Below are 13,136 nucleotides of genomic sequence, written 5' to 3' on the forward strand. Positions count from 1 at the left end.
TTCCAGAGATGGACTCAAATATTTTCATTCCCTTTCTGTGCCCTCCTCTGAGAGAGATTCTCTTGCCAAGTTCTCTGCTCCCCTTCCACACCAACACAAGCCAAATGCATTTATTCATAGCAAAGACTTCAGGAGCAACACTTTCGTGGGGAAGGCATTCATTCCTCATTATTTTTAGGTATGCAAACTGTAAGCTGCAAGCTTACCCCTGAGTAAATATGCATAATACTGCACTGTTTCTTTCTAGACTTAGATAAGGAAATTTGGGATTTGGCTGTAATGCAAAAGATAAGACATGTATTTAAAATAAGGACAGTGATCATTCATAAAACAGGGTTGATGGTAACACAGACATCCTGGCATTGATGGGTAAATTAGCACTTGTGGTGTGATTATACAGTCATCATCTCAATCCAGGCTCCGAGAGAACTGAGCTTCCCGTGGTTTCACTCTGGAATCTCCATTTGCAGTTCCTTTGTTCAAGAATGGGAACTTGAAGGTCCTCTGCAGAGTGTTCTGGGTGGCTGAAATATCTTCCCATATGGCTTTGTGCATATTATCCTTCAGATGCCAGATTTGTGTCTGTTATTTTTTCATAGAGACTGACCTGTTTGCAGAACAGCATTGCCTCCAGACAATAGCAGATATCACAGTCACTGTCAAAAATGAACTGGTTAATAAACCCTTGATGTTAGACCCTGAAATATGGGTGTTGTCTGAATGATATCATGCTGTGAACTGCCCTGAGATCTTTGGATGAGGGTCCTATAGAAATTTAATAAACAGTAATAGTAAAGATGATGATGTTAAAATCAGACGCCACAATGCTTTGCTTTTGTTGCAGCTGACTAATATTGCCACCCATCTGGAAATAATTTGTTTCCAGGTAGACATGCAATAACCTGAGCTGCAAAAGTAGGGTTGCCATATACAGTGGTGCCTCACAAGATGAAATTAATTCGTTCCGCAAGTCTTTTCGTCTTGCGAGTTTTTCGTCTTGCGAAGCACGGTTTCCCATAGGAATGCATTAAAAATCAATTAATGCGTTCCTATGGAAACCGCCCCCGACCTCTTCTGAAGGCTGGCGGGGGGCGAAAGTCTTTGCTCCCCCCCCCCGCCTGCCTTCCCGGGAGAGCGGAGACTTTTCCGCTGTCCCGGGGGATCTTAAAATGCTGGCGGGCGGCAGCGAACGCTTCGCTGCCGTCCCCCAGCATTTTAAAAGCCCCCGGGACAGCGGAGACTTTTCCGCTGTCCCGGGGCGATTTTAAAATGCTGGCGGGCGGCAGCGAAGGATTTTAAAATGCCGCCCGCCAGCATTTTAAAAACCCTGGGACAGCGAAGGAATTCTCCGCTGTCCCGGGGCTATTTAAAAGCCCCCGGGAAGGCAGGCAGGGGGGACAAAGACTTTTGCCCCCCGCCCACCTTCAGAAGAGGTCCTGGACCTCTTCTGAAGGCTGGCGGGGGGCAAAAGTCTTTGCTCCCCCCACCCGCCTGCCTTCAAAAGCCGTCCAGGATAGCGGGAAGTGCTTCCCTGCTATCCCGGACCGCTTTTAAAATGCTGGTGGTGGGGAGCAAAGCCTTTCGCCCCCGCCAGCCTTCCTGGACCTCTTCTGAAGTCCGGAGGGGGGGGGAAGGCTTTGCTCCCCACCGCCAGCATTTAAAAGAGGTCCCTGGAGATTTCCCTATGAGCTTTCGTCTTGCGAAGCAAGCCCATAGGGAAAATCGTCTAGCGAAGCGTCGCAAAAAATGAAACACCCTTTCGTCTTGCGGGTTTTTCGTCTTGCGAGGCATTCGTCTTGCGGGGCACCACTGTATCCTCTTTTTCATAGGTTGAGTCGTCCTAGTGATCCATAGTTAAAAGCAGGTTGGCAAATGTGTTCTCTTTTTTGTTCTTCAAAATATGGCAACCCATATTTGGTTAGAACGCTGGTTAGAACAGTGGTTAGAACGCTGGGCTAGGACCTGGGAGAACAGGTTTCAAAGCCCCACTCAGCCATGAAACTCACTGCAGGCAATGTCTCTTTACCTGGCCTACCTCACAGGGGTGTTGCGAAGCGGAAATGGGGATGAGGAAGGAAAGGTAGGGTATAAATGTAATGTATAATAAGTTGTCCAAATTAGGCTGAGAAGCAGAACACTGAAAACCACTTTAATTGTTTTCAGCATGCATTTTCAGAAAGGGACAACATGTTAATTCTTCTTCATTTTTAATTTTACAGTATTGTGTAATGGCAAATGAATGTAACATTCCTTTTGTTCCCTAAAGTTCTTCTTGTCAGCTCTATCATCCAATCAACAGGAAGGTTATGGCAACGATATGAACTGATCCAGTTTACAGCAACGGGAGTGGAAAGATGAAAGATTAGATATGAAATATAGCCTGTCGCTTAGAAAATCCACTGAGTCTAAGAAGCTCAGAAAGTGAAATCAGCCATAAATATAGCAGTGAGGGAAGCAATTTGCAAATGTTAAACATGAGCTGGAATAAAAAAAATACCCCTTTTGTTGTTAAGTGCAACAATTGGTTAGGTGTTAAGTCTCTGGTATCAAATGACATGAAATACTGTTAGACCAAGAGGCTGTGTGGTGCTTGACGTCCCCCTTAGAGAGGCCTATTTCACTCAGACTCAGGCTCAGGTTGAGTTTACACATAAACAAGCAATCCTGGTTTCCTGCTATAAGTCAGCTATGGTAAGCAGCAGGTCCATGCCCTCCTCTTTCCTTTCTAATACTTTTCATTGTCCTAGAGGAAGAGATTAATGGCTTCTGTTTGTAATGTTAGGGCCCATCTGTACCACCTGAAATGCTCTTGCATTTTTGAGCGAGGGGACACATGACATTTTGCCTGTGGAGCACATAATACACAACTCTTGAAGCTAAATGAGCTTTTGGCCTAAGTGGTAGTACGAAAAGGTTTTCTGATACGGTGGTAGGGTGCTCCCCCTTTAACCTCTATTTGGAATATTATGGTTCTTGCCTTGTCTCCTGCTTCCCAGGCTTCTGCTCCACACTTCTCTGCCTCATTGTCCAATAGCTTCTTCCGCTGCTCATTTCTGGTGCTCTCAGACTCCATGCACCCTCGTGGGCTGTGGAATTATTTGCACTCAATGCAGCTTACTTTTGAGTAGGAGTGTCGGGAGTCTTCACATTCCCCAGCAGCCTGGGCACCCACATCCAAGAGGGGTGCAAGCAAGGGAAACCCAAGACAAGGCTTATTCTGAGTAGGAGACAGCAGCACATGAGCTGGACAACACAAATGTCGTCTCCTCCAAGACACTGCCATCTAAAAAGGAAGAAAGCATACCTCTTCACGCTACCTGCTAGAGCTGAGGGAGTCAGGTGCCAGACAAAGCTGATGCTGAAATTGAGTTCAGCAGGGCTTCCTTCTGCCCAGTGCTATTTTTCTAGAAAAAGAGGTGCCAGAACTCCCCAAGAACACCTCCCTTGTTCTCTTAGAATGACAATGGCACCCACCTGAGAGGGGCTGGAACTGAGTTCTGAAGAATTCTGGTGGAGAAAAAGCCCTGGTTCCATGCAAGTGGGGCTTGGAGTTCAGCTTTAGCAAGGGAGCGAAAGCTGGATTGGATCATTTCCTTTCCTTTCCCTTCCTTGCTCTTGGCTTTGCACCAGAACAACATCAGACATCATTTGCCACCTCTTTCTCCTACAAACCTTGCTGCCCCCCCCCCATCAAGGCCAATGTGCCTCAAAGGAAATTGCAGAAATAACGCAGTCCTCCATGTTCTTAGTTGTGTTAGTTTGTAAGAAACACAAGCTGGATTTTCCTTTATTTTTATTTTATTTATTTAAATTCATATACTGCCCTTCATCTGAAGATCTCAGGATGGTCCACCACTTGTGAAAGAGACACTCCACCCCTCAGATCCTCCCATCTATGAATGTACTCAGAGTAAACCCCTTGCATGGTACAACTGAGGGCAGGGCATGGTAGTTGTAGCAATCTAATGATGCCCCAAAATATGTGTGGTGGCAGGGGTGGGGGAGAGACAGAAGCAAGCAGATCACATGCGCTTTCAATATGAGCAAAAGGACAACAGATCCAATAAACAAATTAGCAGGGCATGTGGTCCTGTTGCAACAGAATGTGAGATCAGTTAACAAACATCCCTGGTCTGGTTCCACAGAAGCTGCCGTGCACAAACAATGCATAAACAGAAGGGGGGAAATTGTGTGCATTGATATGTGGAAGAGCCCTTAAATGAAGCATAGTTCTCTCTGACAGCCAAACTCAGGAAATTGTTTTGCGTGTTGAGTCCCACAATGCCACCCCCCAAAAAATTCACACTTCACACATCAATTTTTGTTTAAGGTTTTTGGCATAATTTTGGCCACAACTTTATTCAAAAACAAAAAATGTGAGTGGTTGCTTAGGCATTGGTTATGACTATCTGTCCTTGCCCTCAAGGACAGAGCTGGCCCTTCTGGACACCAACGGAAGCCAGCGTGGGAAAAAAGTATTGGGTGAGAAATGAAGCTGGGAATCAGACCCTCACTTCTCACCCTCATGTTCCTGTGGGGTTGCATGGCCCAAGTCTGACTCCGGGGACAAGGACGAAAAGAATGGCAAGCCCCTGGATTCCTTTAACGGAATTCCCTTTCCGCATCATTTGGAGGGATAGGCACTTACCCCTCCAAGCACCAATTTAACCAATGCCTAACCGCCATGGAGCCCTCAGCTCACCGCCAAACCACTCACAGACCCAACCAAGCCCTCAGCTTAGCCACCACTGCACCCAGCCAAGCCTCATTCCCTGAGGCAGAAAGATGCACACCATCAGCTCTGAAAAAGGATGCAGCCTGAAAAAGAATCTCAGGATGGGAAATCACATCTCCACCCAGCTCAAAAATCTTTTTAGACACAGCAGAATTGATGCGCTTCCTGGCCCTTTCAGTGGCAGCTGGGCAACGACTACCCTTCCAAACACGTCGTTGCAAGCTTTGACCAAAATATTTTTGCTGTCGGCACCACTGCCCGCAGCTCCTCCAGGTCACCCAAAATTGCAGCACGTAGTGAAAAAACAGTCCATGGAAACCAGGTCGTTCTCACCCAGCTGCACCCCAACAGCAGTGGGCGGCCCTTCCAGCAGCACCTGCCTCCGAATCAGTGGCAGGAATTCTGGCCGGCGCATTCCCCATCTGGACAGCCAAGGCAACTGCACATGTGGAGGAAGGCCGAGACCCGGTCCCAATCCGGACTGCCGTGCACTGATGCCAGCCCAATGCATGATGCTGTGCCCCACCATCCAAATGTGGACAGCTGCTAAACCTAAGATAAAACAAGCAACAACTGTAAGACACCAATAATGTTAACGAACATAACCTTTGAATGCATTCGATTTCCAACAACCTGTATTTTATTTCCACTGCCTTATTAACACGCTTTCCGGCCTTCTCGGTGGTAGTTTGTCTAGGCATTGGTTCCCGACTAGCTGCACCTGACCTTAGCAGGGCAGAACTGACGACTGGGCCCCACCATATCGTCAGTACAAATAAACAACGTGGGGGAGCACTCAAGCTCACCCCCAAATGCTCCCAGGGACTCTTGCGTGGCCCTACCCCTCGAAAGGGGACAACAAAAGCATGGTGAATCCTTGGATTCCCTTAATGGAATATCTTTGCGCATTGGAGGGGACAGGTGCTCCAACCCCCCCTCCAGACCACCTTGAACCAATGCCTTAAATTATTTTGAGTCCAGGGAGAGCTGCCATCAACTCAGTCCAAGCCCTCTTGCATGCAGGAATGCAAACATATGCTGGAGGAAGACGGCAAATCATTCTCGCCCAGCTGTACCACCAGCACTGCGGGAGGACCTGCACAGGTCACACTCAACCACACCAAAGGAAGGATCTCCTCCCAAAGCATTCCCCATCTGGACATCCAGTAAATGTTCACATGGGCAGGAAGACTGAGATGGCGCCCCAGTCCAAACTCGTCAACATGCTTGCCAGCCTAGTGTACGATGCTGTGACCCAAATGTGCACAGCTGCTCCTATGAAAAAAGGAAATAACAGACAAGCATCAGCACAGACATCATTTGACACTTCTTGATATAACCCTTGTCAGCATCAGACTTCCAATGACCCGTATTCACAATCCTGTCTACTGACAGGCCCCCAGTGTGCAGCCTTTGCAGCAGCACCTAATCGTAAGGAATGAGGTGTGTTCAGCGGTAAGCAAGCCGCAGGCCGTAATAACTGGTGCACGACGTAAGCACATTGATGACTGGCTAACGGGAACCCATTTTCATGCACTAGGAGCGGGCCAGCCCCCAGGGAATGAAAAGGGTCTGGAAACTTCTGTTTCAGTGTATCTGAAGAAGTGTGCATGCACACGAAAGCTCATACCAAGAACTAACTTAGTTGGTCTTTAAGGTGCTACTGGAAGAAATTTTTTGTTTTGTTTTGACTATGGCAGACCAACACGGCTACCTATCTGTAACCAAATATTCTGTTATCCATAACCGGGCAAGGGCCCTCCTCACCTGTGGCGGGAAGCCTGATTGTGGCACTCCTGCCCTCTAAGTCTGTTTTTGAGTTCCCGACTCTAAAGACAAGCTCCAAAGGATAAGGAAAAGTCCTGAAGCAATAAGCCTCCAGACTCTCAGCCCCGTGCTGGCACCAACAACCATTTTCCCAACCCTCAGTGCGAAAATGCAATGGACTACTGAAAGGAGTCTCGCCTTGATCTTTTACCAGCAGATAAGTTTTAACTTGTTGCAGATACTGCATAGGTGAAAATAGACCAAATTCCTGCCCGCTGTCCTATGAGGTTGGAGCCTATTCCAACCTTCCAAGGCCCTGCGCACTACAAACTTTATACAAGGGTCTCTGAAAATTAAAGCTTCAGTATAACAGACATTGCAGCGGACTGAATTCTGATAGTTATAACAGCACGCCCAATCTGCAGCAGGTGGACCAAATACTGCAGGATCTGCTCAGAGGATGGGGGCCAATTCATCTGAATGGCCGAGGACTGGACTGCCAGCTTAAGGCTAAGAAATCCATCCAGGCCTTCCCATAAGAGGTAAAAGCAGAAGGGGAATTGGAAGCTGCTGCTCTCTGTAATTACTAATTGTTGTCAAAATGCCACAGGTGGTCTGGAAAAGTCTGGCAACAGCTACCGTATTTTTCCCTCTATAACACGCAGATTTTTTCTTCTAAAAGGGAAGGGGAAATGTCTGTGTGTGTTATAGAGCGAATGTGTGGTCCCTGGAGCCGAAAAATGAGGCAAAAATCAAACCGCGCGTCGGAGAAGGGAAACCTGAAAAGAGGAAGCGGCTGCTTTCCTGCATTCTGCCTCAGGGTCTTACAGCCCACCCTCCTCTGTTTCCTTGCTGTGTTTGCTCAAACGGAACAAAGAGCAGGGAAAGCCCCTCCCCTCCAGGCAAGGAGAGGGGAAAGCAGGGTGCTGCTGAAAACATGCAGGAGGGAGAGAGAGAGAGAGAGAGCTTGCGAGCTGGCTGGCTTGGGTGGGTAGGTAAGGGAAAACCTTTGCCTTCCTTTCCTCCCTGCCGTTATACCCCTCTCCTGCATTCTTAGCCAGCTGCTTCTCTGCACACCCCTCTCGTGCTCCTTGTCCGTTCTGTGTTTTTCCTTCCCTCCCCACTTAAAATGTGGTTAAAAAGCATGGATCCACATGGATCCTCAGGATCTTTGCATTGGGTCACCCCAAATTCACCAACAAATCACACAGCATGTCCATGGCTACAGCCTGCCCCCCAAAAATCACGCACCCACTGTTGCCTGGGGCTGCAATGGTGCAAAAATGTGGTTAAAAAGCATGGATTCACATGGATCCTCAGGATCTTTGCATTGGGTCACCCCAAATTCACCATCAGATCACATAGCATGTCCATGGCTACAGCCTGCCCCCCAAAAATCACGCACCCACTGTTGTCTGGGGCTGCAATGGTGCAAAAAAGTGGTTAAAAAGCATGGATACACAGGATCTTTGCATTGGATCACCCCAAATTCACCATCAGATCACATAGCATGTCCATGGCTACAGCCTGCCCCCCAAAAATCACACACCCACTGTTGCCTGGGGCTGCAATGGTGCAAAAAAGTGGTTAAAAAGCATGGATCTACATGGATCCTCAGGATCTTTGCATTGGGTCACCCCAAATTCACCATCAGATCACATAGCATGTCCATGGCTACAGCCTGCCCCCCAAAAATCACACACCCACTGTTGCCTGGGGCTGCAATGGTGCAAAAAAGTGGTTAAAAAGCATGGATCTACATGGATCCTCAGGATCTTTGCATTGGGTCACCCCAAATTCACCATCAGATCACATAGCATGTCCATGGCTACAGCCTGCCCCCCAAAAATCACACACCCACTGTTGCCTGGGGCTGCAATGGTGCAAAAACGTGGTTACAAAGCATGGATCCACAGGGATTCTCAGGATTTTTGCATTGGGTCACCCCAAATTCACCGTCAGATCACATGTCTGTGGCCACAGCATGAAGCACAAAAATGATACATCCACTGTTTCATTCAGAATGTTTTTTCCCTTGTTTTCCTCCTCTAAAAACGATGTGCGTGTCCCTATGGTCAGGTGCGTGTTATAGAGCGAAAAATACGGTAAGTCTGAAGCCCAGGATCTGAAGCGCTTCATCTGAAAATGGGATAGTGTCAGCAACATCATTAGAGGATCCTGTAATTTGGAGAGTAGAGCACAATATTAAACCTTAAGCGGCGCAGCTCGAAAACGTGAGCGGAGGGGTGGAGAATCTGCTGGAGCGTGAGGACTGTTTTGCCAAGGCGCTCACCACTACCTGGTTATCAGACCAAAAGCAGATCCGATGGTCACTGAACTCCTCCGGCCACATGTGAACTGCTACTACAATGGGGAAAAACTCAAGAAAAGTTATGTCACATGATTGCCTCACCACACCGGGCTTGCGGCCATAGCTTTGCACACCATCAGCCCTTGAAATAAAACCAAAGGGCAAAGATCCAGCAGCACCAGCATGAACCTGAAAATCCTTGAGCGGGTTCAAAGTATCCTGCCATGGCGAACTACTATTGCATACATTCAGGAATTGCTACCATCGCTTGATATCTGCCTTCACCACACTTGGTAGGCGTACACAAAGGTAAGGGGACCTCAGGCCGCAGGCAGCCTGGCCTAGTGGGAAGATTAATTAAGTGACCCAGCAAGATCGGATCTGATGAAGCATCACTTGCTACAGAGGAAGTATTACAAAATAACTTCCTTCAAGGCAGACAGCTTCTCCATAGGCAAGTGGTTTGTTTGAGCAACGATATCCAACTGGATCCCTAAATAAAATGGGAATATGGGCAAAAGGTATTGAGCTATTGCTTGCCAGCTTCCAGCCCCCACTTTGGCAGGGGGCATCTTGTGCTGCCATCGTGATATGTAAATTTACAGGGCCGACGCTGGCCAGAACCCCTAAAGAAGGCCTGACAAAGCTGCTGCCGAGCCAGCTTCCTTTTCCGACACACACTCTGTGCAATGCAACTACACACTCCGTGCAATGCACACACAAACCCTCCATGCAATGCAACTACACATTCCGTGCAATGCAACTACACACTCCCTACAATGCAATGCACACGCTCTGTGCAATGCACACACATTCCGTGCAATGCACACACAAACCCTCCATGCAATGCAACTACACATTCCGTGCAATGCAACTACACACTCCCTACAATGCAATGCACACGCTCTGTGCAATGCAACTACACACTCCCTACAATGCAATGCACACGCTCTGTGCAATGCAACTACACACTCCCTACAATGCAATGCACACGCTCTGTGCAATGCAACTACACACTCCCTACAATGCAATGCACACGCTCTGTGCAATGCAACTACACACTCTGTGCAATGCAAAAAACACACTCTGTGCAATGCAACTACACACTCTGTGCAATGCACACACATTCCGTGCAATGCACACACACACTGTGCAATGCAACCGCACCTTCCATGCAATGCAACAACACACTCCGTGCAATACACACACACCCTCCGTGCACTGCACACACCCTCCGTGCATTGCAACTGCAAATCTCTCACGCAATGCAATGCAATACAATTGCAGCCCATGCAGCGCCATGCCATGCAACGCACAGAGCAAACTGCAATGCAGGCACGCAAAGTTGCTTTCTCCCACTTGCATATTGCAAACGTGGCGCCCGTTACATCCCTCACAGTGAGGTAACCACCAAAAGGACCTAAGTGTCCAGGTAGAGCAATGGGGGAGCATGCAGCTGTCCCATACAGGGACCAATCCTGCAACCTAGGCATTACTGGCACTATGCGCTGACCCAGTGAAACCAATGCTTCATGGACCACATGGGGACACTATTCAGGCCGGAAACGCTTCCAGGCCATCGAATTCTAGGGCAAAGCCCTAGGATCACCTGCTAGGCCAGGCATAAATGTTTCCAGTGAAATAGCAGAGTTGAGGTAGCCCACAGCTTGTCCAGGTACCCCTGCTTGCCCTTTTAGAGGGAAGCACCCCTTCAAGAAACCCAAAGTTCTTTTATCACAAATGGGCAGAACTACCCAGCAACAGAATAGTCCAAAAGGAGCAGTTAGTTTTGTTTTGTTATAACAATGGCTAAGAGGGGGATATGAACCCTGTCTCCCAGGTCCTAGTCTTACACTTTAGCCACTAAGCCACAATGGCTCGTCTCTAAAATGGCAGTTGCCACTATCAGGGCAAAACAAACTTAAGGAAAATAAACTTGTTCAGAAATGGCATAGTTCAAGAGCATAAGCAGAGTGCTCATAGTCCTTGGAGGCACAGAGAGCCCCTGGGGCCGTCTGCCTCAGATATACATTAGGAGCAACTGGGCCTGCAAGCAGATACATTCCTATAGCGAGAATGAGTCACGTGTCAGAGACTTAACAATTAACTGCTACCTGTAGCAGACTTAGGCTTGGAAGTTAATGTGCAGGTCGAATAGGCCTCCCTGTTTCTGCTCTTGAGAATCTTAGTCTCATAGCAATATTAAAGGAAGCCAAATTAGTGCTCCCACCCAAGGCTAGCTTAAAAATTGGCCAACAGCGCTGCACACACTCAAATAAAGCCAACCTATGGGGATACTATAAACGAAAGTGATTCCAGCTAAGCTGGGAACAGCCCTGACTAGCCCCACAATTTCAACGAGAGAAATGGGGGAAACCTTTTGCAAAAGAAAGCCCCTAACGGGGGCTCTTTCCCTATTGGGAATGGCAAGGATACAGGGAGAATCTTCCCACAGGGCAGGGAAAGGGGTGGGGTGGGAAATCGAACTGGAAAAGGGGGGAATTAAATTATTTAAGGGACTAGAGAGGATAAAAAGAAAGGGGAAATAAAGAAATAAAGAAATGTAACCAGACAATGAGAAGATTGTCCAAGTGCTCCATGTGATCCGGTGCAAAACGGCCAAGAGGACGTCCAACGTCTGGCCCCTGTATTTAAAGACTCTGACCCCTCCTCCAAATTGGCAACAATCAAAGCTCCCCAGCAACCCAATGTTAACCACTTAAAGGCTTGGGTTCCTTACCAAATTTGCCTAGTCACTGTAGGGTGGCTTGTTCCCCCAACCGCAACACGTGCTCTCTGTTAGGGAGAACACGCTTTGTTTAAACAATGTCTTGGGAATGTGCTGGCATCTGAAACCATGGCCTAATCCTGGTGTGCTTTCACTGACCACAGTTGTTCAAGTTTGGATCTATTATGGAATTGTGGTTTGAAGAGTTTGGAGTTGATATCCCGCTTTATCACTAACCTAAGGAGTCTCAAAGCGGCTAACAGTCTCCTTTCCCTTCCTCCCCCACAACAAACACTCTGTGAGGCGAGTGGGGCTGAGAGACTTCAGAGAAGTGTGACTGGCCCAAGGTCACCCAGCAGCTGCATGTGAAGGAGCGAGGAATCGAACCCGGTTGCCCAGATTACGAGTCTACCGCTCTTCACCACTACACCTGTAGTTGGGTGCTGGGAATTATAGCTCTTTGAGGGCTGAGCCTCAGTTCCCAGGAGCCACTGTGGGTTCAGCACCTGTTTTTCATTCCCCCTGCAGAAAGGTGCACATGGGTAGGAACACAGGGCACATGAGAGCATGTGAGAGGGAATGGGAAGTATTGTGCTCACTGCCCATGTTCCTCTGTTGGCCTCCTCCTCCATATGATGGATGTCAGGAATCCTTTGTAGGCTGTGCCTGTGTTGCTTTAGCTCATGTCCTACAACTTCACCATGTAAGTGTTAAGTATTGTTAACATTACAAGAGAGCAATTGGTGGCCCTCTGCTTAATTTTAAAAAGCTCTCTGCAGGGGATCAGGTCAGACCTCTGGTGTAGTAAAGTTAGTAATATTTAGAAAATTATTCTTTGGCCAAGCAAAAGAGAGTGAGGCCTTGTGGGAGTTTCATCAGCCACAGGGACCCTGGGAAAGGAGTTGTGTATCTTTAAAGCTCCAGACAACTGACTCCTCAGCTGAAAGGTTTATTAGAACCCAGGATGTCTTGATTAATGAAAGAACTAGCACCTGAATTCGATGGTGTAAACATCTTCCTCCCCAGCGTTGTTATCTGCCCTTGAATTGCCTGGGAATGTGTCTCTGGCGGAAGGGAGGAAACCCTTTGATTTAAAGTTTAAATCCTAAATTGGCCCAGCTGTCAAGAGGTAAATTGATTGACCAGCAAGCCGATCATTGGCGCATTCAAAAATAATTTGAGTCTTATGATTGGCTTGAAAGTTACGACGCAGGTTGCGAATTGTGGATAAAAGATCAAGCAATTGTCTTGCTCTTTGCTCTCTGCTTTGCTCTGCAAATTGCAAAGATGCCAGGCTCTATTGTTCCAGCTTAATAGGCCGCTACTCATCCTTTGAGATGGAAATCTTCACTCGTCGTCTACTTGCAGAGTTTTGAAAGAACTTCAACTGTCCTATCTTTGTGTTAGAGTTGTAAGTATGTGATCTTAGTAAGCCTAGTAGCTTTCTTGTTTTCTTACCTGTAACGTTCCAAAAGATGTGCCTGCTATTTTAGCATGTTTCTTATGTTATTTTAAAATAAACATTTTAAAGATGAAACTGTTTTAGTTGTGTGCCTTTCCAAAGGGAATAGCTAAGTCCTTGCCTTACGCTGGGT

General features: G+C 47.5%; 2 long non-coding RNA genes across 2 annotated transcripts in view; both read left to right on the plus strand.

Moving 5' to 3' along the window:
* The window catches only part of LOC309367750, a 214,206-nt gene that overhangs the window by 122,327 nt on the left and 78,743 nt on the right, over window positions 1-13,136 (plus strand). The gene's annotated exons all lie outside the window — the stretch shown is intronic.
* LOC309368231 lies at window positions 7,540-8,105 on the plus strand. The gene is made up of 2 exons (XR_014167657.1): window positions 7,540-7,870; window positions 8,029-8,105. It is a non-coding gene; the product is annotated as an uncharacterized lncRNA (long non-coding RNA).

The sequence above is a fragment of the Podarcis melisellensis genome (genome assembly GCF_964234715.1).
Source record: "Podarcis melisellensis genome assembly, chromosome: 4".
Taxonomy (NCBI): Eukaryota; Metazoa; Chordata; class Lepidosauria; order Squamata; family Lacertidae; genus Podarcis; species Podarcis melisellensis.